The sequence below is a fragment of the Staurois parvus genome, unplaced genomic scaffold (assembly GCF_062004578.1).
Source record: "Staurois parvus isolate SC_StPar_1 unplaced genomic scaffold, SC_StPar_1.0 ptg000258l, whole genome shotgun sequence".
NCBI classification, from domain to species: domain Eukaryota; kingdom Metazoa; phylum Chordata; class Amphibia; order Anura; family Ranidae; genus Staurois; species Staurois parvus.
Window position 1 is genome coordinate 3,330,775 of NW_028318054.1, and position 23,574 is coordinate 3,354,348.

A 23,574-nucleotide genomic window follows, 5' to 3' on the forward strand; every position below is an offset into this window, starting at 1 on the left:
AAGGCAGTAGAGAGAGGGTTATGTGCAGAGGTCAGAGCCGAGGAAGGGTGAATATGAGATGTGGATGAGAAATGCAAAGGTTAGTAGCTGTGGAAGAGGGCATAAATCTGAACTCTGTGTGTAGCACACTCCTGAAATCTGCACTCTGTATGTATGCAACCAAATTTCACAAACAGTGGTAGTTCTTTTAAGGGGAATTAAATATCAGGAGCAGGGGCAGACTGACAACTCATGGGGCCCCCGGGCAATAGGGGATCATGGGGCCCCTGTGTCCTTGCCCAAACTCAAAAAAACCTATGAAAAAGGTACCAGGGGCATCTCATGGGGCCCCCTACTGGCCCCAGGCCCTTGGGAAGTGCCCGAGTTTCCAAATGGTCAGTCTGCCCCTGCTCTTGCATGATTTGTTATGTATTTCAGGTAACAGTCCAGGTTGCTGTAGCGGCAAATAGGACACTGATGTGATCCCTATACTTCAGCACATATTAATGACATTTGTGACATCTTTGGCAATAAAACCTGGAAGCTGATTGGTTTCTATGCAAGGCTGCACCAGATTTTGCGCTCTCCAGTTCCATCAACCCCTATGTGTTTTTATAGCATAGCTACAAAGTAGCTAAATTCTATAATTGCCTTCCTATACTGACCTGTCTGCTAAAAAGAAAACAGGAAGGTCCCAAAACTCATTTATGGCCAAAGAGTCTTTTGGGTTGCCATGCTGTACAGATTCCTCCTTGGAAAAAGCTAGTCCAAGGTAATCTAGTATATCCCAGTCTTACACCTCTAAAGCCTAATACACATGATGAGAATATCAGATGAATGATCGTCCATTTTTTTTTCCATTTTACATGCTAGTCTCCTATCAAAAATGAATAGGTTATTAAAGTTACAAAAATTCTCGTAAGACCAAACTGTATTTTCAGTGATGATTAAATGTATTGTGTTGTATTGTAACGTATTACGTTTCCAAGCATTCGCAGTCTTGGCCACTCAATTTTTTATGGACAAATACTGTTCTGATTAAATGAAAATAGTTCATTCTGTTATCTTACAAGAAAACATGTTGTGATTGTCCCTTTGGATAACGTTCCATGAATTGTTGTGATCAGCTCTCAAAAGCTGTGTACTGATAATCAGATTATTGTACGATCGCTCCAAAACAATTTTTTTTCATACAATATTATCGTCGTGTGTACTAGGCATGAGTACCAATGCACTGAAAAGTGACTGAATGGCAGTCCAACAATTTCCAAATTAGAATGTATCTATAGATCATAAGTTTTACTTAGTCACCCTTTTGTACACTGCTCCGAGGAAAATATTAATTTTAAGACTGTGTTGCTAGTAGCTTTTGACCACATCAGAAATTTCAGTGGGAGCCAGGCTTTAGCTACCACAGGACCCTACTGCATGCTTTGCCTGGACTCAATCACCCTTATGGTGGATCTGGGTTTCTGACTAAAACTCATTATTTAATACCCAGATGTTTGTAGAGCCATATTATTTTATCTTAGCATCCCGAAACTATGGAAAAAATAAAATGGCTAAGGCAAAAGTGTCAAAGAAAGCCATAGATCAGATACACCATTTTGAAGCATACTTTACATACTGTACTTTCAAAAATAGAATCTCCCAGTGTTATTAGAAGTTATTTCACAGGTCTTTTTGACTCAGCATGAATAGAGAATTAATTTGTGCAAACAGCTTTGCAGAGCTGGCACCTGGTCTAATTTCACATGGTTGTTTCACTCAAGGTAGACAGTAAGTTTCTCTAATGGTATCCCAGGTTGAAGTAAAAACCCAGCATTAGTTCTAACACTTGATTTGCTCTATCCAAGAAAATATGTTTTGGCTCGACATGCAGTTTAGCAGCAGGATCACCAGATATTATTTTATTGAAAGCTGCAAATTTAAAAATATTGAAATTATTTTTGTAATTACTTTAACATGTTAAAGCTTACATTCATTTTTAATACTTTAATTTACATATTCTCTAATGCTCTCTGTTTTATTAAATATTTGCCCCTCATTTGCACTGCCACACAAAACAGTTTTGTATGTTGACTGTCTTTTTTTCAGTTGCAAAGAAAGTTTTTATTTTTTTCATGAGAAAATATCCTAGTGTAAGATGGAAAACAAATTATTTGCTGCCATTAGTAAGGTTGAAAGGTTTAGACACTGAATGTGTTTTTAATTTGTGATTATCTGCTGAAAAGTATTAGGCTGAAATTGTGTTGGATCATCTAAATGTTCAAGCTTTAGTCAGCAAAATGCCTCTTTATTGCTGTATTAAATAATGCAATAAAATGGCTCTAAACATACTGAGTCAGGATAAGAATTAAACATTTATCGGTGCTAATTCCAATACATTCAACTGGCTTAAGTCATCAGATGTATTTATAATTTGTTTTATATTTGCAACACTGTTAATGTTTATCCTAATACAGAATTTTATAGCTGAAATGTTTACTATATATTTAAAAAAGAGCACTTTTTTTGAATACCATTAAAGTACCAATTTATTGTATAAAAATATTCTCTTTTTGAATTTTTACTATAAACAACATCTGAAGTTGGAGGTGTGCCTACTCATAGCGGAGCCAACTATTTTTGATCCTAAGATAGCAGTTCTGACACCGTAACTAGAAAGCAATCATTGAGGAATGATGGATGGTGATGCACCTCATTGATCAGTAATGTGTATGCTTCCTACTGATCTGAGTAACTTCACAGACTGCATGCTAATTAATACCAGCTCAATTAATAGCTGGATAAATTATTACATTTCTCTAATATAAAAATAAATTCTGCTTTTAATTAAATGTAAACTCTCACAAAAGGATATGTAGTTTTGTAGAGCGATGTAAGTAATTACATTTTGGGGGGGTTAAAAAATAGCAGTTTTGCTATTAAATTGCTAATAAACTTTCTTTCCCTGCACTGTGCACATCCTAGACTTTTTTAATGTTTTTTAATGAATATATATTCTCTCCAGCAGTTGCTGAACATGAAAGCTTTAGTGTGGTGACTATGATGGAACGCATCAGCAGATGTGCATTAGCTCAGCTACCTTTATCCTAATTCAGGAAGGGCAACACCACAACTGAGCGGTGAACTGAGAAAGTGTAATCACTGTAGGAAAGGAAGTGGCTGTGTAACTGGTAGGATCATCAGGTAATATTTCATTGGATGCAGGAAAATAAAAAGGACTACCATTTCAGATTTTTCAGGAGCATGTGTTTAGTTTAAGTGTATAGGTTTAGATGCACTTTAATAGCATCCCCATCCAGATTGGTCAAGGATGTCCTGGAAAATAGTAAGGAGTACTGTGTTAATGACTCATATATCCATGTGTTTGATTTGCTAATTGTAACACGCAAACACCAGCCCCTTCCCTAACATGTAGTCTAATTATTTTGCCCAACAAACATTGGAGGGTTTAGGCTGCAGCTCCTGGAAATTGCTCCAGCTTGGACATTCAAGGAGTGGAAGGAAGTAATGAAGATACTGAGATGAGTGTCATTGGCATAAAAAATAAATAAATAATAAATAAATTACTAAAAGAGCACAGTACTTTGTATATGGCACAGGATAAACAGTCTATTCAAAAGTCTGTACTAGTAATCTGTGGAGAGCACAACATGTTTTATTATCAGACATTTAGACTAGGTTCACATAAAAGTGGTGTGATTTTTCTGCTGGTTTCAGTCTGATTTCAAAGGGTAGTTGTTCAGCGATTCAGGTGGGATTCTCATGTGATTTGGCAGAGACTTGGCAGCGTTCTCGGTCAGCCTCTCTTTTTCTCTCTGTCTCTCTCCTGGCATGGACCAGGGATGTCGAAATAAGGAACAAAGCAAAGACTTGCAGAAAACGTATTGGAATCATGACAAATAAGCAATTCCCATTCAAATCAATGTAGCTACAAATCGCACCGCACTGCACTAAGCTCGCACAGGACCCTTTTTAAAATTGCGTTGGAATCAGACTTGCTATATCTGATAATGGAACTCATGTTATTTCACCTGTCACCCGATTTCTTGCATTCTGGAACATGTCAGAAATTGCATCATGAACTAGGGCTTATGGATTATTACTGTCTGGTTATCCATAAGCCACCTGGCCTACTGGAGATCATTTCAGAACAGATTTACACATGTTTGTAACAGGGGGTCGCAAATGGGGATTCATCGTCTGAAGGATGTCCTCGCAAAAGTCTCCTGCTTTGATGTGTGGGCATGGAGGAGCATCGCATCAGACCTACTGGGAAGGTAAGTAAGGGAAATCCTGATTGTTTTGCCTTCAACTAGAAGATGAAAGGGCAAGTTGGTGCTGAAATGCTGACCTGGGCCAAGAAATTTGCCCAGAGTGTGACAATGTCATCTGCTGGAGGATATCAAAATAAATCCTGACATTTTATTGATTTTTGCTCATTGGACAGAAAGCTATGCAGTGGGTGAGTGGGGGTGGTGATTATGTGCCCTACAAAATGCCAGGCCAAGCCCTGGTCTGTTGCTTTTTCCTGGAGCCCAGCCAAGATACAAAATTTTGAGGATGGCCTTATATAACATACCATTTATGTTCTTTCATTCTTATGTATTCTGTAGTGTTCTTTAGATTTCTATGTTAGTGGGGGCATTTTTTTGTAAATAAATAAGACCTTTGCTTTATTGAGAATTGTTTATATTATTCTAACTATTATAATTCATAGAATCGCTATTAATGTTATCAGAAAACAGAATAGCAAATTATAGGTGCAGACAAGACCTATCATTAGCAGGCAAATTTCTTGGCCCAGCATTTACTTTATCTAGGGAAGAAATTATTTCATAATCAGCATTGTAATCAGGGTAAGGGACCATGAAAAACAAATGGTCTTGCAGCTCCTAGTGGTAAGGGGTATCCAACAAAACAATAGAAATGAGAAGAGCAGTAGAAAGGTGCATAGGCCTAGTCAGGGGTGTATTTACCACAAGGCAAACAAGGCATTTGCTTAGGGCAGCATTTTACAAGGCCCCCCCCCCGTAAAAAGAGATAGAAGAAGGGAAACATGCAGCATAGGGGCCAGGTGGGATCCGAGAGAGGTTGTGGGCTGCTTGATGGTGTATGCAGAGCCTGACTCTTATTCCCAGGGATGTCCAGAGCTGTAAAGGTGAGTGTCTTTCTCTCTCTCGCCAGGTGGTGGGGTAGTGGAAGGCCTCAATGTCAGGTTCTCTCCGTGGGGGGGTCTGACTTTTGTGTTGCCTAGGGCAGCACAAAACCTAAATACACCACTGGGCCTAGTGCATTAAAAGATTCATTTAATAAAAGTGGAAAAAGGGATTTCACTCTCAAAAAGTATGCGGTAAGAGAAGTGTGGCGGTTGTTTGGTAGCTGTGCTTTGCTACTCCTCAGCAATTTACTCTCTAAGGAGGTGTCTACAAGCCATTTAATTGATCCTGAACTGCATATTTCTGTTCTACACACACCCAACCTACTTTATGGAAAATGTTTCTTCCAGGAAATGCACGGCTACATTTCTAAAGCCATCTACCTTAACATAGCAGCAATAAGTGAGTGGATACCTGCCATGCCTTCCCCTTCACCAGATACAGGAATGAGGAAATGCCTCTCAGCTGACTCATGGAGAGACAAACCCTCTGATATGACTCTGGTTGCTAAGAAGGAAAGTGAACAAGCTGTTGATTCATGGAGGCCTGACTCCATTACTGAAACCATGGGAATAGCTCCCTCCCTACCCTCCTCACTAGTAACAAATGTCACAGACTTAACATATAGCCAAATGAATGATTCCTTTGCTTCACTGTCTTCTACAGACCCCACATTGATTTCCAGTCAGCATAAATACAACAATGTATTCTTAGTTTCTTCACATAACATCAATCACGTCTACAGACCCACCTTTAATCCGTTAATTCAGTAATCATTTGCATTTTGAACAGATAAAAATTAGCACACAAATAACATAAAAAAAAATCTCATCTTGTAAAACAACACATTCAGTTTAACCACTTTAATACCAGGCACTTTTACCCCCTTCCTGCCCAGGCCAATTTTCAACTTTTGAATGACAATTGCGTGGTCATGCAACACTGTACCCATAAAAAAAGTTATAATTTTTTCACACAAATAGAGCTTTCTTTAGGAGGTATTTAATCACCACTGAGTTTTTATTTTTTGCTAAATAAACAAAAAAAAAATGAAGCTTTTTAAAAAAACTCCTTTTTCTTGTTTTTGTTATAAAAGTTTGCAAATAAATAACATTTCTTCATAAATTTAGGTCAAAATGTATTCTGCTACATTTCTTTGGGGAAAATACACCAAATTAGTGTATATTATTTAGTCTGTAGGAAAGTTATAGAGTCCACAAACCATAATATATATATGACAATTGATCAATCAATGTACTGACAGCCAATCTCATTTCTTGAGACCCAAAAATGCCATCAGTGAAAGTCTGTTCGGGGCTGATATGTCTGGACAAGACCGATCATTGGAGGAGATCAGGCTCAGTTCCCAGCATAGCTAGAGAACTGAACACTGTGTGTTCTCCTGCTAAGTGTGGTCAGTTTTTGACGATAAAGCAGAGGGACTGGCAGGAACACAGATGATTTTACGCTACAGAAGCAATACAAAGGGAAGAAGATACTTTTTCATTCAAGTACATGGTACAGCAGGCACATACTGTATCAGGAATAAGAAATTGGGTTTACATACTATTTAAGACTAGAAATAAGTGAAAATAAAATGGACTGCGCAATAGCAAAAGTCCATGAGAATACTAATTCTGTAATTGTTTTTCAACACCCTAACCTGCTTAGTGGTAAATACAAAGATCCTGAAAAATTAACATGTAGATATAAGTTTTGTATTTGAGGTATTCCTGCAAATATTTCAGATTGTTAACATGCTATTCAGGAATTTGTAAGGAAATTCCTCCCTGACATCTCTGAACATCATCTAGAAACAGAACAGATTCACAAAATATTTTTTCAGATGGCCTACCAGAAGATGTTTTTGTTAAACCCCATTTTCTCAAAACTATGAATTTGTCATTCTAGCTATAAGAATTGAACTATTACTGACCATCATGTTCAAATCTTTCCAAATTTTAGTCCTTTAAAAACACATAAAGTGTATAAAGTACTGCTGGACTTTTTTATTCTTCTCCTTTTCACATATAAAGTCAAATCTCTCTCTTTTTCAAACTTTCAAGAAGGAAAAGATAATTTGGTTCTCCTAGGCCTAATAAACAGAGAACAATCATTTTGAAGAGCTGGAAATAAATGTCTTTTTCCAATTAGCTCCTGAACTTCCAAAAATACACCAAATGGAACTTTAACATTTTCTTATTACTTGTGTTTTTCAACTCAGCTTCCTACCCTTCAGGTTTTCTGACCCATGATAATTCCCATTCCCAATTTTTTTATATGACAGGATGCTGCTCCTTCTCTCCCAATGGTTATACTGATCTCTGCATACATGGGTGCATTCTTTTCATCAAATCATTATTAAAATACCTCAGCGATTGTTAATCATTTCTCATCACGCAGCAGTGTCATATACTGCAATAGTTACGTTATAATTTAGAATTTATAAACAGTTTTATTTATTTATTTATTTTTTTACAGGCACTTATATAGCACCATCAATCTATCAATCTACACTGAGCTTTACATACACAAAGGGGCAGACTGACCATTTGAGCACTCGGCACTGCCCGAGGGCTCAGGGTCAGTAGGGGGCTTTTTTGGGTGTGCTTTGAGTGTGGGCAAGGACACAGGGGCCCCATGATCCCCTATTGCCCGGGGGCCCCATGAGTTGTCAGTCCGCCCCTACACACACACACACATATATATATATATAGTACATTCACATCATACTTATTAAATAGTTAAATAGGTTATATTTACTGTGTAACTATATTAAATATATAAGATATTTACTTTTTTTAAGACATGGAATATCCATTTCAGCTCCAGCGGTGTACCCATACATCACTGGAGTTTTTAGCCATTGTATTGGTTATGATGCTTGCAGTTGGAGACATCATCTCACTACCGTCTTTTAGAGCCAGTGATCAGCTCTTGCAATAGCAATCGGAGAGGCTAACTAGTCTAACAATTGCTATTACAAGCCCGTCCCATCCCATCAGGAATCCAGATCAACCAACTGGTCACAGAACCGAACAAAGATCGGATCGGCTTTGTTTGGCTCTGTAATATAGTAACTCGGAAGTGATGACCTAACATCATTTTGGTTTACTAGGAACTAAACGGCACCATTTTTACAAAAACAAAAGCATTCAATAGTACCGATCTTGGTGTTTTTGGATGCTTTAAGGACAGAGGAGGGATTTGGGGTCTCATTGACCCCAGATCCCTGCATAAAGCGTACCTGTCATATGCCTTTTGCTGTCACAATTGATGTTTACGTTCCTTGTAACAGCAATAACAATGATCCCAAAAAATTTAAAGCAGGAGTGTAAAAATAATATTAAAATAATTGGGAAAAAAGTAAATCCCCTGTGCTTGCGTGCAAAGGCAACAGCATGCGTTGCTCCCACACGCATGCAAACAGCAATCATTCCACACATATACATATATACATATATTCCACAACAATATTTTCTTGGGCCTCTACTTTAAAAAATATATAATATTTGGGGTTTAAGACATTTTTAGAAAAATATTGATTGTTACATGTAAACGAAAAGTGCCAGAAAAGGCCTGGTCTGGAAGTGGATATTTCTACTTTAAACAAAGAGACATGCCTCCCAAAGTAGACTTATTTTCACATTTAATGAAAATGACTCTACACTTCAAGCATTCAATGCTTCAAGCATTTGAGCCTATAAGCATTATTGTTAGTAAGCTATATTTACTTACTTATTATATGTATTTATTGCATTGTGTTTCTTATTTGGTATTTTGGCTATGTTTGTGTCCAACATTCTCTAACCCTTTTTATACTTTTCTGATCCACCTTTACTCTTTCCTTTCCTCCTTTTATTTCTTGGGGTATTATAGTATATAATATGTTGTACTAATTCTGTAGCAAATCATACATATCTTACTTTGTTGTACAGACATTTACAGAATTTTGACCCATAATACAATGTCCTAATGCTCTTTATAAAAAAAAGTTGCCATTTTGATAATATAATTTTATGAAATTTGACATTCTATTACGTAAAGAAACCCACTCTCCAAAACATCTGTACCAGCTTACCCCCCACCCTAATTATTCTTTCTTCTATTTGTCTAACAGCCCCTAGAAAAAGAAAGGGAGTCAAATGTTCAAAAATCTATGGCGGAAATATGCACAACCATACAATAACCATAATTTCATATTTTCCTCTCAATATTAAATACATCAAATGTTTCCAGTCATTCTTTTTCCATTCTGCTCAGACAGCAGGTCAAATTATCATAGGAGGGGTATCTAATTTAAAATTAGAAGCACAGTTAGATAAATCAGACCCTCAACAACCTAAACTTAAATAACCCTCTAAAAAATGCCATAAATTAGCTCTTCTATTTTCCCAATATGACATAATCGATTCATGAAGTGATGTTAATCCTTATATGAGAGATTACTTTGATTACACATATGACAGCAACAGTTATTCATGTTTAGACCATATATTAATTTATTCATAACTTCTTCCCTTTGTATCCCAAACTAAAATTTTATCTGTGTCTTGGTTGGTCCACCAAACAGTAAAACTTCTTATTTCTAATTTGTGGATGAAGCCAAAAGATTTCACTGGTTTAAATGCATCCTCACTCAATATACTTTTCTCTTCTCTATTGAAAATGAAATACTAACATTCTTTCAAAATAATAATCCAGAAGATATAATAGCCCAATTCTGCACTTTAGCAATAAATATGCACAAGGGAAAATCAGCATACACAATACCCTGAAATAAAATCTGTAACATAGCTATTTCCAGAAAATACTCTGAAATGGAGTGCCTTTTCCCCCTTTACATCTGCATAAACAACACAAATGTATATAGTGCATTGAAAAATAATCAAATAAAATGAATAAAAAAAATGTTCATAACCATAAGTGTCCATATTTTTTCTACGTTCATGTCCAAGAATTTCACTAATATGGGAAAAACATAAGTATTTTGATTCATCCAAACTTCCCAATAATGAAAATGTGCAAGTGCTATCCAGAGTCAATCTTCCAAAGGAATCAAATCTGTGACCTCCCACCACCATTATAAAAATCAAACCTTACATGAAAGTATTGACCCCCAGAATATAAGTGGTCAAATACCACTCAGAGATGTATGTAATGGGGATGATGTGATATCCTCCAGCATCACAAAGTTTGAAAAACCCCATTAAATCATCATATAGAAAATAAAACAACAAGAAACGTGTTCCCAGAGGTGTAAACTTGAGTACTAAAGTTTATTATAAAACAGATTAAAAACTCACATGGTAAGTAACCAATAACTGGTCTGTACAAGTAAAAAGTATATATGAGTTCCGGTCTGAAAAAAAACGTACTTTGTGAGGTCAGCGCTTCAAGACACCCAACGTATTTCATCACAAATGGATATCATCATGAGTCATGCCCTCCCTCTTTCTAATCCTCTTCTAATAATTAATTCTATTATATGACAAACTGGAATTGGACCTTGGAGAAATCATTATTTTACAGTGACATACATTGACAAAACAAACTTCCTTCATATCTATCAATACTTCAATTGTGCTACTAACTATAATGTCAAATAGTTAAATATGTGCCAAATACATTTCCTTTGTATACACCATATTGGATCTTTGTTCCATTTTTGGTGGTTGTATCCAATAGTTTGGATCAAAATGTACAAACTGATATATTCCATTACTAAGATATGATTTTCTGCCACAGCCTCTATGGTTCTTCTTAACCACACTATGCTCAATGTTCCTAGACATTCTGGTAAACTAACTTCTTACATTTTCTTTGCAATCGGAATTACAATTGTTTGGTCATGAAACTCACTGTAAATTGATTTTGATTGATTTGTTTCAAAATTGAACTACATAATGATGAACATTTCATTAAACCCATATCATTAAAAACAATCAATAAATGCTGTATTACATGCTATTGATACTCACTCAGTCACTATGGTATTCATGTTATGTATTCTACCAAAATACTGCTGATTTTGCAGAGCAGAGTTGGCAGTTAGTGCACATGCTCAGTTTTCAGTGTAATTCTATGCTGAGCACTTCCTACCTATCACATCTGAGCAGCCTGTGGGTATATACATAGTGGTAAATGACAGCCCACGCCCTCCCTCCTCCTCCATGCCTGTTAACTAACTAAACACAATGGGGGTGGGATATTATATCATGATTGAGGGAGGCTTCACCTCTGTGTTATTCTAAGACAGTCTGTAAGGGCGTGACACAGTCTGTGACTGGCAGGATCTGCCTACACCAAGTCATTGGCAGAAATAATAAAGATTTGATTTCAAAATATTTGCATGACAATTTAAAACAGTTTATTGATTTTAATATATTTTTACTCTGTATTCCAAAGGCTTTTTTTTTTTTTTTTTGAACATGTGACCAGCAGCAGAGGACTAGAAGCTCCTCCTGCCACTATTTCCCTGCAGACAGACTGGGAAAGAGCTGGATCATGTGACAGCTGTATTTTGATTAGGAAAAAAGGTAAATTGATTTTTTTTATTTTAATTAAAATAATTACAGTACAATCATACGCATAAAGAAAGAGAAGGGATATTGTAAATTTAACAGTGTGTGTTTAGTACCACTTTTAACCACTTGCCTACATATTTTTATCCCCTTCCTGCCAAGGCCAATTTTTAGCTTTCAGAGCTGTTGCATTTTGAATAACAATTGTGTGGTCATGCAACACTGTACTCATATGACATTTTTATCTTTTTTTTCAGACAAATAGAGCTTTCTTTTAGTGGTATTTAATCACCACTGGGTGTTTTATTTTTTGCACTATAAATGAAAACAAATTCTGAAAAATAACGGTTTTCTTTGTTTCTATTATACAATTTAGCAAACAGGTAATTTTTCTCCTTCACTGATATGTGTTGATGAGGCTGCACTTATGGGCACTGATAGGCAGCACTGATGGGCACGAATGAGGTGGCGCTGATAGGCAGAACTGATGGGCTCTGATAGGCTGCACTGATGATGTGGCACTGATGGGCACTGATAGGGCACTAATGGGTAGCACTGAAGGGCACTGACTGGCAGCACTGACTGATGGCCTGGCGGCACTGATAGGTGGCACTGACTGGCAGCACTGATGGGCACAGATTGGCTGCGCTGCTGGGAAGCACTGTTGGGTACTGATGGGCAGCACTGCTCAGCAGCATTGTTGGGCACTGATGGGCAGCACAGCGGGCACTGATGGGCAGTACTGCTGGACACTGATGGGCAGCATTGTTGGGCACTTTTGGGGCTGCACTGATAATCAGTGCCCTGATTATAAGTGCAGATGTCTGCTTTGAAGGTTAACAGTTACCTGCAGTACTTTCTTCACGTTGTGACAGTGTGAGGAAAGTACTGCCGATAACCGGCAAATGTATTTACATAGTGGTCAGCTGTGATTGGCTTTTTAACATGTCATGTGATCAGCTGTGTCCGAAGGACAGTGCCAGGTGCATGCCGCTGGGAGCATGAGAGGGAGACATTCTGGGAGGACATCATATGACGCCCTCCCAGAACTGGATTACCACGCTGTAGCCATCATTGGCTATAGCACGGTTGTAAAGTGGTTAATGATAATCTCTCAGCTGTTTTAAATGATAAAATAGATGTTTTCCAGAGGGTCTGGGATCCTTCCTTAATTAATTATACATAGTCTCAAGCATTACTGTACATATTTGAATCTTTTAGCTTATGATAAATATCCTACGGTCCCTTACCTTTCCTTTTTATCTTTTTCTTTTCTCATTTAATTAAATGTTTGTGGTAAGACTATAGAATTTTGACACATTTATGTAACAGATGTTTGTTGTTCCCTGTATCTTTACTTTAAATGTAATAAATACCTTTTTTTATAAACGGTAAACAATGGAGTAGAACATTCAATCCAAGAATTTCAGAAGCTGAGTATACTTCTATGCAATTTTAGGTTTGTGACACTGTATCACTATCTAGCATTGTTGCTTGATTAGATGGTTACTTGTTATATTTCTTTGTGTATATTTTGTCCATGTGATTATTATTATTATACAGGATTTATATAGCACCAACAGTTTGCTCAGCGCTTTACAATATAACGGGAGACAATGCAGCAACAATACAGTTCAATACAAGATGGATAGGAGGGCCCTGCTCCTTGGAGCTTACAATCTAGGAGGGAGGAGCTAGTGGTACAAAAGTTAGTAACTGTGGGGAATGGACTGGTTGGAAGAGTAGAAGATTCCATTATTAGCTGAGGGCAGGATAGGCTTTCCTGAAGAGATAGGTTTTCAGAGATCGCCTGAAAGTGAGTAGAGTAGGCGATAGTCTGATAAACTGAGGTAGGGAGTTCCAGAAGATGGGGGAAGTTCTGGGGAAGTCCTGAAGATGAGCATGGGAGGAGGAGACAAGTGAGCTAGAGAGTAGGAGGTCTTGCAAGGAGTGGAGAGTACAGTTTGGGTGATATTTAGTGACAAGATCAGAGATCTAATTTGGGGCAGAGTTATAAATGGCTTTATACGTTATTGTTAATGTTTAGAATTTTATCTGTTGGGCAATGGGAAGCCAGTGGAGGAATTGGCAGAGAGGGGTGGCAGATACAGAATGGTTAGTAAGGTGGATAAGTCTGTCAGCAGCATTCATGATAGACTGTAGAGGGGATAGCCTGCGATGAGGTAGGCCAATGAGGAGGGAGTTACAATAGTCAAGGCGAGATATAACAAGAGAGTGAATAGGTTGCTTAGTGGTTTCCGAGGTTAGGAACGGCCGTATCTTGGAGATGTTGTGGAGGTGGAGTCTACAAGATTTGGACAGTGATTGGATTTGGGGCTGCAAGGACAGATAGGAGTCTAAGATTACACCTAGTACCCTGGCATGAGGGGAGGGACTGATGATTGTGTTATTGATCTTGATGGAGAAGTCAGGGGAGCGGGCATGGGCTGGGGGGAATACTAAGAGCTCAGTTTTGGAAAGATTGAGTTTGAGGAAGCGGAGTGACATCCATGTTGATATGTCACTTAGTAGGTTAGTAATGCGAGAGGAGACTGAAGGGGTGAGGTGAGGGGTAGAAAGATAGATTTGTGTATCATCAGCATAGAGATGGTACTTAAAGCCATGGGAGTTTATCAAGTGACCAAGGGAGGAGGTGTAGATGGAGAAGAGAAGGGGTCCAAGGACAGAACCTTGAGGGACCCCTACAGAAAGAGGGAGTGAAGAGGAGGAGGCAGCTTTATATAGTTAACGCTGAAGGAGCGCTGCGATAGGTAGGAGGAGAACCAGGAAAGAGCAGAATCTCTGAGGCCAAGAGAGTGGAGTTTTGTGAGGAGGAGGGGATGGTCAACCGTATCAAAAGTCGCAGAGAGGTCAAGTAGTAAGAGTACGGAGTAGTGGCCATTGGTTTTAGCAGTTAGTAGATCATTAGTGAGTTTTAGTAGGGCAGTTTCAGTGGAGTGTAGTGAGCAAAAGCCAGACTGTAAAGGGTCAAGAAGGTTATTGTCCGTGAGGTGGGAGCTCAGGCGATTGTAGACTAGGCGTTCTAAGAGTTTAGAGGTAAATGGCAGCAGGGAGATGGGTCTTAAGTTGTTCAGGTTGGTGGGGTTCAGGGAGGCTATTTAAGTATGGGAGTGATGTGCACATGCTTTAGAAGTGAGGGGAAGGCACCAGTAGAGAGGGAAAGATTGAAGATGTGAGTGAGGGAGCAAAGGATGAAAGAAGAGGGTGACCGTAGTAGTTGTGTGGGGACAGGATCCAGGGGGCAGGTAGTGAGACGGGTTTCTGAGAAAACCTTAGTGACCTCTTTGGTAGTAGCAAGGTCAAAAGAGGAAAGTGTTGAGGGAGGTTTAGTATAAGGTATGCTAAGTGGGATGGATGTCTGTGCAGTGGCGATGCCCCTACGAATTGCGTCAATCTTGTTTTTGAAATGATTTTCAATCTCGTGAGCAGTGAGTGAGGTACTGGGTGGAGGTGGAGAAAGTAGAGAGTTAAAAGTAGAGAAGAGACGACGAGGTATGACAAGGTATTGGATGACAAAGTAGGCTTGTTTGGCAGCATGAAGGGAGGAATTGTATGTTAAGATTTATACAGGGTGAATGCTTGTTGAGATTTGGTTTTACGCCACAATCACTCCAGCGCACGACTATGTCATTTAAGATTTCTGGTGTCGTCAGTCTGCCAAGGTTGTAATGGTCGGGGCCTGATGCTTCAGGTTGTTAGAGGAGCTAGTGAGTCTAATGTGGATGAAAGCAAACTGTTGTACACAGCAGTGGCCAGGTCAGGGCAGGACAGGGGAGAGATGCTGTCATAGAGCCAGTCATTTGCAGAGTGGAAAGAAGCAGGGTTCAAGTTGTGAAGGTTTCTGCGGGTAATTGTCATGTTTAATTCCATCAGTTTTTGGGATTAACAAGTCCCACTCTCTACCTAGAGGTACAATAAAAAAAAAGGCCCACTATTTAATAATTTTACAAGAGACTTTTAATATATGTATGTAGTATACAGCAACCTTGTGAGAGGTATTTGTGCAAGTCAGGGGAAAAGTATATTTGTATTTATTTAGCCCTGATGGACACTGGACGTTTTAATAACGCTGGTAACGTTAGCTGTGTAAAGTCACGTTAAAAACATGAGTTTTTCAGCTTTTTTTAGTGTTTGTGCATTAGTGTTTAGCAGTGTTTCCTGCGTTTTTCCGTATTTGCGTATTTTAGCTTACCGTATTTTAGCAAAAAAAGTCCACAAATGCTGGTTTGTGGTGACTTATCATGTTTTACTGCATTTTGTCGCATTTTTCAGCGTTACAATGTTTTTACAGCTAAAAAACTCTAGTCCTGGGTTTTTTTCCAGCCAAAAAATGTTGATTACAGTCTATGTGTGCATGGACACATAAGATAACATGCTGGGGGGTTTACTAGCTGTAGAAAAAAAGTCAAATACAGCCGCTGTAAAAACGTCCAGTGTGCATGAGGACATATTGTAGTTTTATTACCCACTTCTTATATAATATAGTTCCCAATAGTAGTAATACCACAGGTTATTCCAATCACAATAGCCTTTTATGTACATAGCATCCAGCAAGACAGGGTTGTGACCCAAAACGCATCGCTGTCATAGCAATAGACCCAGAAGCAGTAGTACCTCTTTTCCTGAGGTGCTTCCAGGCAACTGATGACCCCCCTTGTTCCACACCACTGAGCATTTCCTTCGAAATGATGTATACAGTCAGCTGCGTGGTCAGACTAACAGCCCTGTCGCTGGTTTGCATGCTAAAAATGCTGAACTTCTCGGTCTTGACTCTGCTGCTTCACTGTTTACCTTTGTGAATTAATGTTTTTATATAACATTTATGTGCCTTTTAATTTACTAAACCTATGTATTTTTCTGCTGTTCTGTTTTCATTCTACATGGATTACATATTATTGTACAAATCCCTACACAAACAACTTGTGGGCAGCTACATTTTAAAAGGATAACTCCAGATAAACAACACAATTTAATAATAAATATTCACAACATTGTTAAAGGCACTACATTTTGCAGACAAAACAGTTGTATGATGTTTTTAGGTCTTATTGTGATTTTTAATTAATTCTTTACTAGTACTGCATGTGTTCTACTTTTTGCATGCTGCCTGATACTACTGCTGTGTTTTATATTGGCTAATCAGTGTGTGGTCTCATCTTGCTAAATAAACGGTGCACATCCATGTTTCAGAACCATGGTGATTAATTTACAGCACAGTCCAGTGCAAATTTAAATGTGCATATGCATGGTTCATCTCAGTGATTGTGGGCTGCCAATGAAGTGCTGCTGGGAACTTTATAAACTGTCTATTAGGGCTCCTCCTGGGTCAAATAAATACTTATATGTCCTAGATATTTGCATAATATTAAATTAAATCAACACTATATCAAAAATGTTTAGCCATTTAATTTAAATATATTATTAAACAGCTAGATGAGCCATGTCTAACTCTAACTATAACATATAAATTGCAATTGGTTGTTTACAAATGTTTCAGGCATTTTTAAGTTTTTTTTTGCATTTGGCAGCAACACAAAACTATACTGTATGAGCGTGCATTTTTACAGCAGTGTGATTCCTATTTCTAGCAAACAAAATGTATTTCATAAACTCCAACCCAGATATAAGCCTTTTTGTTGACAGAGCCTGGCCAAAATGTCTGCTGCAAGGTAAATTACATGCAGATATCATGATCATTATCTTTTGTCAAAATGAGTACCTATTTTTTCACACAAATAGAATAAAGATAAAGCATTATTCTGAAAACAACTTAGTGTGTTGCTTTAATGTCAAGGCTGGATTTCAGGCAGATATGAAAGAAAGGAATGCAGTTCTCTATTAAATAAATTTTCTGAAAGCAGGTGTTCAGTATCTGAATTTTATTCTTGCAATATTTTGTACAGCAGCATAGGATTTGGGGAATGTCATAGGAGGAGAGAGCAGAGTGACTAGGGGGAAGACACCAGTCTCCTGCTGCTCTTTTACTGTCCAGTCAGTAGGATAAGGGTGGAGTGTGGGCATTGCTGTATCCCTTAATTGTAAAAGGCATATTTGTGTAAATCTCTGGAATGGATGAACAAAAAGAGTTATTTGGTTGGTAAATGATTCTATTTAGCTGTTCACCTAAAGTAAAGCTTCAGTAATGTGCCTTCAACTCCCCTTTAAAAAAAAAATAAACAAACAAACTATGCACTGAAATATAAGGAAAAGGGGGAAAACAGGTTTCAAGCTCCTCCTTTTCCACATGAGATTGCATCTGCGGCAGTTTCAAGTTCTGTGCGGGGGGGGGGGGTCATGTAACTGTTAAAAAGAAGGAACCTAGAGACCTGTCAGGTGACTGGGAAACATTCTGGAATCCGTTGAAGGAACTATATAAAGAGGTGTTGGTAGCTGTTAATTTCCAGTTGCCACTGGAGGTGGACCGATGTAGAGATCCCCTTCCCTCCCTCCCTTGTCACGGTCTTGAAATATGTGGTAGATCGCCTTTTTTTTAAAAGGGGGGACATTAATAGTAAGGTTGTTATAGATATTAAAAAAATCAGCTCAAGTTGTCATAGCTGAACTGATCTGGATATGGATGTCTGCTTTTAATGAATTTATTTTATAATTCATGAGATGATATGTATTTATTAAAATTGGGTAAACCAATAATAAAGGCCAATGTTTCCTCCCCCCAATAAATGTTGTTGTTTTTTTGTATATGCATGACATTATATAGCTGCTTGCAATTCCATATTCTGTTTGCTAGATAGCTGATTGATAATTTTGATTTGTAATCAATTGCTAAAGCCTGACAATGCAGAACAAAGCACTTAAGATTATTCTTTGAAATGGTGATGTGAATGTAGTGAATTAATGCATATTGAAATATTATCCTTCAGACTCTGGTACCCTAAATATATTTTAGAATTAAAAATTAGTGTTGCGTTTTTTTAAATACATATTTTGGTGTATCTCTTATAGTCATTGAGCAATGATAGCAGAAGGTTTTGCAATAAATTGGATGTGTGTCTGATATACATCTACCTATTATCTGTTGCATGGATAAATACAAAGTTTATACCCCAAGGCAAGTTTTTACCTTCTGAACAGGCTTATAACATCAGCTACAGTTTGCGTGTGTTATCATTTGGGCACCTGCCTCCTTCAGAAGATCCTAGCCAACTCTCTGAAAAATATTGAAGGTGAACAGCCAGCTGCTCTTAGTAAACTGCTTAAGGCATGGAGAAAAGAATAAGACTTCAGAAAAAAAGGATTTAAAATCCATTAAAGTGCATGTTGTAGCTATAAAATAATATACCCTGTCTAATGTTAGTAGTGCTATCAATGGCATTAGCCTTCTTTTATTGTAAAACCAACATGTTCCATATATTTTGATTTAAAAAAAAAGACTTTTAAAAGTTAACTACATCTAAACCATTTTAAAGAATAGTTAGTGAGCAAGCTTGATCATGTGCTTGCTTGTGATAACATCAAAGAATCCAGTTAGCCTTGCAACAGAAAGTCATGGACTAAAGAGTTAACCATTCATACTATCTCAACTGAAGTAGGGAAGATAGCTCAGAAGTGGAGGGGATAAACGGCATTAGTGTAGAAATTAACTGATCACTTGGAAACCAAATTTGACGATTTTTGCAATATATCCAAGTGACAATGATATTTTGAAGCAGCAGGTCTCCCAGTTCCAGTCCCAACAGAAGGACTTGGAAAATATAGATATAAGGCAAAACCTCTGTATTAGAGGAGTACAGGAATCAGTGGGAGATGCTCAGCTACAGAAATATCTACAGGGCCTTTTTACCCGAATGATAAATAATATTCATTCTTTTCATCAGTACACAATACTCATACCAGACTTGGCTACTTCTTTGGTATCAAACCCTCTCCTTATAATGGTGGCAGAGTCATACATTATCACTAATTCTTGGTCAGACCATTCCTTTTTGGCCCTAGACTTGATTTTGCCAGTCTCACATACTTGCCATTGGCGTTTAAATGACAGCTTACTAAAACAGTTTGAAATTAAAAACTCTATTTCAGAGACCATAGAGGAATTTTTTCAGGCTTAATGAGGGCTTGGTATCCAAAGTGTCCACCTTGTGGGAGACTCAAAGTCTACATCAGAGGTCAATTTATAGCAGCTGGCTCTCGATTCAAGCTAAACTCGGCTAAACAAAACATGGATCTCCTATCTCAACTAACAAATGCTGAGAACAACCTCATAAACCATCCCTCAGTTTCTAATCTAATCTATGAATGGTGGTGGTGCTCAGGAATAAGTTAAAGGCTCTGGATATTGAAGGGCTGTCAGAGAACCTGCAATGGGTGAAACAAAAGTTTTACCAATATGCAAATAAACCTCACAAATGTTAGTAAATAAACTGCGGGCAAGACCTATGGGAACTGTACTAAAGTTTCTTTTTCAGCCTAACTGGACTCCTACTTACTGTCCCCAGGGAATTGCAGCAGCCTTCAGTAACTCTTAAAGCAAACTTTATAATTGCCTATCTACTGCTCAGCACCCACCATTCAACAAAGAGTGTTTTGATACATTTATCTCTGAGCTTTTACATAAATTAAAGCCCTCAGACAGATTGCCACTAAATGCAGTTATTACTTTAGAAGAATTAGGGAAAATGGTTAAAGATCTACCTGTCCATAAGGCTCCAGGTCCAGATGGATTTTCTTATTCATATTATAAGCAATTCCTCTCACAACTGGCCCCATCCCTACTAGCTTTTTATGCTTCTTTATTGGCTGAGGAAGTACCGCAACCTCATTTCCAACACCCTTTTATCACTGTAATACCAAAGCCTGGGAAACATCCCACTTCACCAGCTAACTACAGGCCTATAGCCTTACTCAATTCCGACTACAAAATTTTCACAAAAAAACTGCCAAAACGGTTCCATAAGAACCAGGTCAGATTTGTATTAGCTAGACAAGCAGGAGATAATATGAGGAGGATAGTGGACATGGTTGATGTAATTAATAGGACCCACATGCCAGCTCTGCTTTTGCCTCTGAACACTCAAAAGGCCTTGATAGGCTAAGTTGGCCCTACATGTTTGAGGTACTACATCATATTGGTATAAGTGGCTCACACTTTAAAGGTATTGAAGCCATTTACTCCGTACCTGTGGCACGAGTAAAATTCCCTTATACATTGTCAGAACTCTTTCAGATGTTTAATGGTACTTGGCAGGGATGTCCATTATCCCCGCTCCTCTTTGTGCTATGCCTAGAACCATAAGTGGCAGCAATTAGATTGAATCTAGATATCAAAGAAGTGAAAGTTAGACAGCAGGAGTTTAAACTTTTGCTATTTGTTGATGACATTTTGCCAATGCTTACGGAACCTCACACCACCTTACCTGTCTTGCACAATATTCTACATATTTTTAATGAACTATCTGGTTATAAAATTAACGCTTACAAAATGGAAGCCCTATCAAATTAAGTTTCTTTATCTTTTTGAGACATTACCGGGTTCATTACCAATTACACTCTTTACAACACCTTTTTCTCAGTTTCATTTGGACAATAAAAGACCTAAAATAAGGAGATCTGTTCTTCTTTCCCCTAGATCTAGAGGGGACTTAGGAGCACCTGATGTAATTGGTTACTACCTGGCCTCCCATTTATGTCAGATTCTCCCATGGGCGAATAGGATTCCGAGAAACTGATGGGAAGAAATTAAGCTAAGTCAGTCTTTTCCAATCCATATTTCCTCCTTATCAGGCACTTTTGCCAGGATATCCAAACTTATATCATACACTAGCCTGTTAAACTCTATGACTTTCACAGAAAAAAATGAAGTTAAATGAAGTATGAGTGTAACAGGATTTTTAATTTAGCACCATCATGCTGTTATTTGACAAATGTCCTGTACAACTCTGCAATACCTGACAGCTTGTTCTATACTCACATGCTGCCCTGGGCACCAGGCGTTAACCCAGTTACTCACAAGTTGCTCTCATTTGAACAATTAAGAACTTGGTAAAAATTATTGCCTCCTCAGTCTTTTTATGCATAGCTCCAAATTAGAAATTTATTTTATACTTTGAAACCCTCTTTAACCTTAGACCACCCTACTGAGTTTGAATGCATAGGTATGCAGTGCCCAACCCAGACACATTTAATGTCGACTCTATATAAACTGTTTTGAGCTGCTGCCCCTTTGGAAGAAGATATACACTTATATGTGAAATAACGGGTAAATGCTCTTCACCGACCTATATCCTTAGTCAGTTGGCAGATGATTTGGGATGCTGCTTCTAAAGCCTCCAGATGTGTAACCTATAAAGAAAATATTCATAAGGTCATGTTGCACTGGTATTAAACCCCTATAGTTCTAAACATTATGAACCCCTCCATACCATCAACATGTTGGAGATGTTTAGGTGATACAGGATCCTTGGCCCACATTTTCTTGTTCTGTCCTCAGATCCAGAGGTACTGGGCCATGGTACAAGAAGCCCTAAAACAGGTTCTGGAAGTTGCTGTACCTCTCCATCCCATACATTATTCTAGGACTTCCATTTAAAGGCATCTTTAAATGTTCTAAAAACTAAGTGCATATATTCTATTGAGGGCAAAAATAATTTTAATACCCCACAGGGCGTCAAAGATCTTATACATGGTTGGAGTTGATCTTAAAGAGGTCAAAAACAGCTCCCCCCCAAAATAAAATAATGCCCCCCTGCAGGTTTTGGTCACAATGTACTAGTATGCACCGCATACTAGTACATTATGACAGAATTACCTGTACATGCAGCCCTCACCCGGTCTTCCCTCTTGGTTCGCGAGCTCCGGCAGTATGAATGTCCAGAGACGTGATGACGTCACACATGTGCAGGAGCCCGCAGCTGTGACACGGAGCTCTGAAGGTCTGGCATGCTGTGCCATCCTTTCAGAGCACATGTGCCAGTGACATCACCGGCTGCAGGCTGTGTGAATATCTCCTAAATGGTGCAAGTTTAGGAGATATTCACTGTACCTACAGGTAAGCCTTATTATAGGCTTACGTGTAGGTGCAACATACGTAGTGGACTTTACTTCCCCTTTAAGGCTGAATTAAAGTGTTTTGTAGCAATGGTTTATTACATTTCTAAGAGTTTTGTAGTAATGTTTAAATATGTTTATATGTTTTTGGCTTCTGTTAACCATTAAATGCAGTATGGTCATCCTTTTATGAGAGGTAAAGTATTTGTCTTTATAAATTAGATGTCCAAAATAGCCTATTCATAATAGGAAGATACAATTTCTGAAAATCCTGCCCTTCACATTGCTTCCATAAGCCAGATTTATTGTCTATTTTCTGTATACTTGTGTTAACATGAATTTGTAGAATAATGCAATAACCCATTATTATGCTATAAAAAATCTTTATCTGAATTTTTTTTGTAATTTTGGGGTTGGAAGAATAAGGGGCATGCATTTTTGTATTTGTACCAGAAAAAAGCATGCTGATATGCATAATAGTGGGTAAAAAATTATCATCAATAACCTGTTCTTTGTTTTTTCTTCAATGCTCTACCGAATAAGAAACTCCTTCATGTTTATTTGCTATTTTTCTCATAGAAATTAAAAATAAAAGATGTACTTACCCCTTTGGTGTAAACTCTTTATTCTAAATTTATTGTAATGATTTCATTAACCCCTATGCTATAGCATGGATTAAGACAAAAGAGTCATGCTATGAAAAATGAGTTTGTGAATGAGGTTGACAGAAGTTAATGAGCATTTATGAAAATTATTATCTCAACAACGATATACAGTTTTTCTCTTTCTCTTCTGTCTTTTTTAAGGATATGGGATGATATAAATAGGAAAACACTTTTATTAATCTTGAGTGAAGACCACCAATGATGTAATTAGAAACA

General features: G+C 37.8%; 1 protein-coding gene across 2 annotated transcripts in view; it reads right to left on the minus strand.

The window, feature by feature from the left end:
* The window catches only part of TAFA3 (TAFA chemokine like family member 3), a 633,948-nt gene that overhangs the window by 509,525 nt on the left and 100,849 nt on the right, over nucleotides 1-23,574 (minus strand). The window contains exon 1 of one of the 2 annotated variants that reach the window (XM_089681063.1): nucleotides 21,925-21,971. The exons of the other annotated variant lie outside the window; for it this stretch is intronic. The gene's annotated coding sequence lies outside the window, so the exon portion shown is untranslated. Of the gene's footprint in view, nucleotides 1-21,924; nucleotides 21,972-23,574 lie in introns of those variants that run through there. 2 annotated transcript variants of the gene reach the window in all.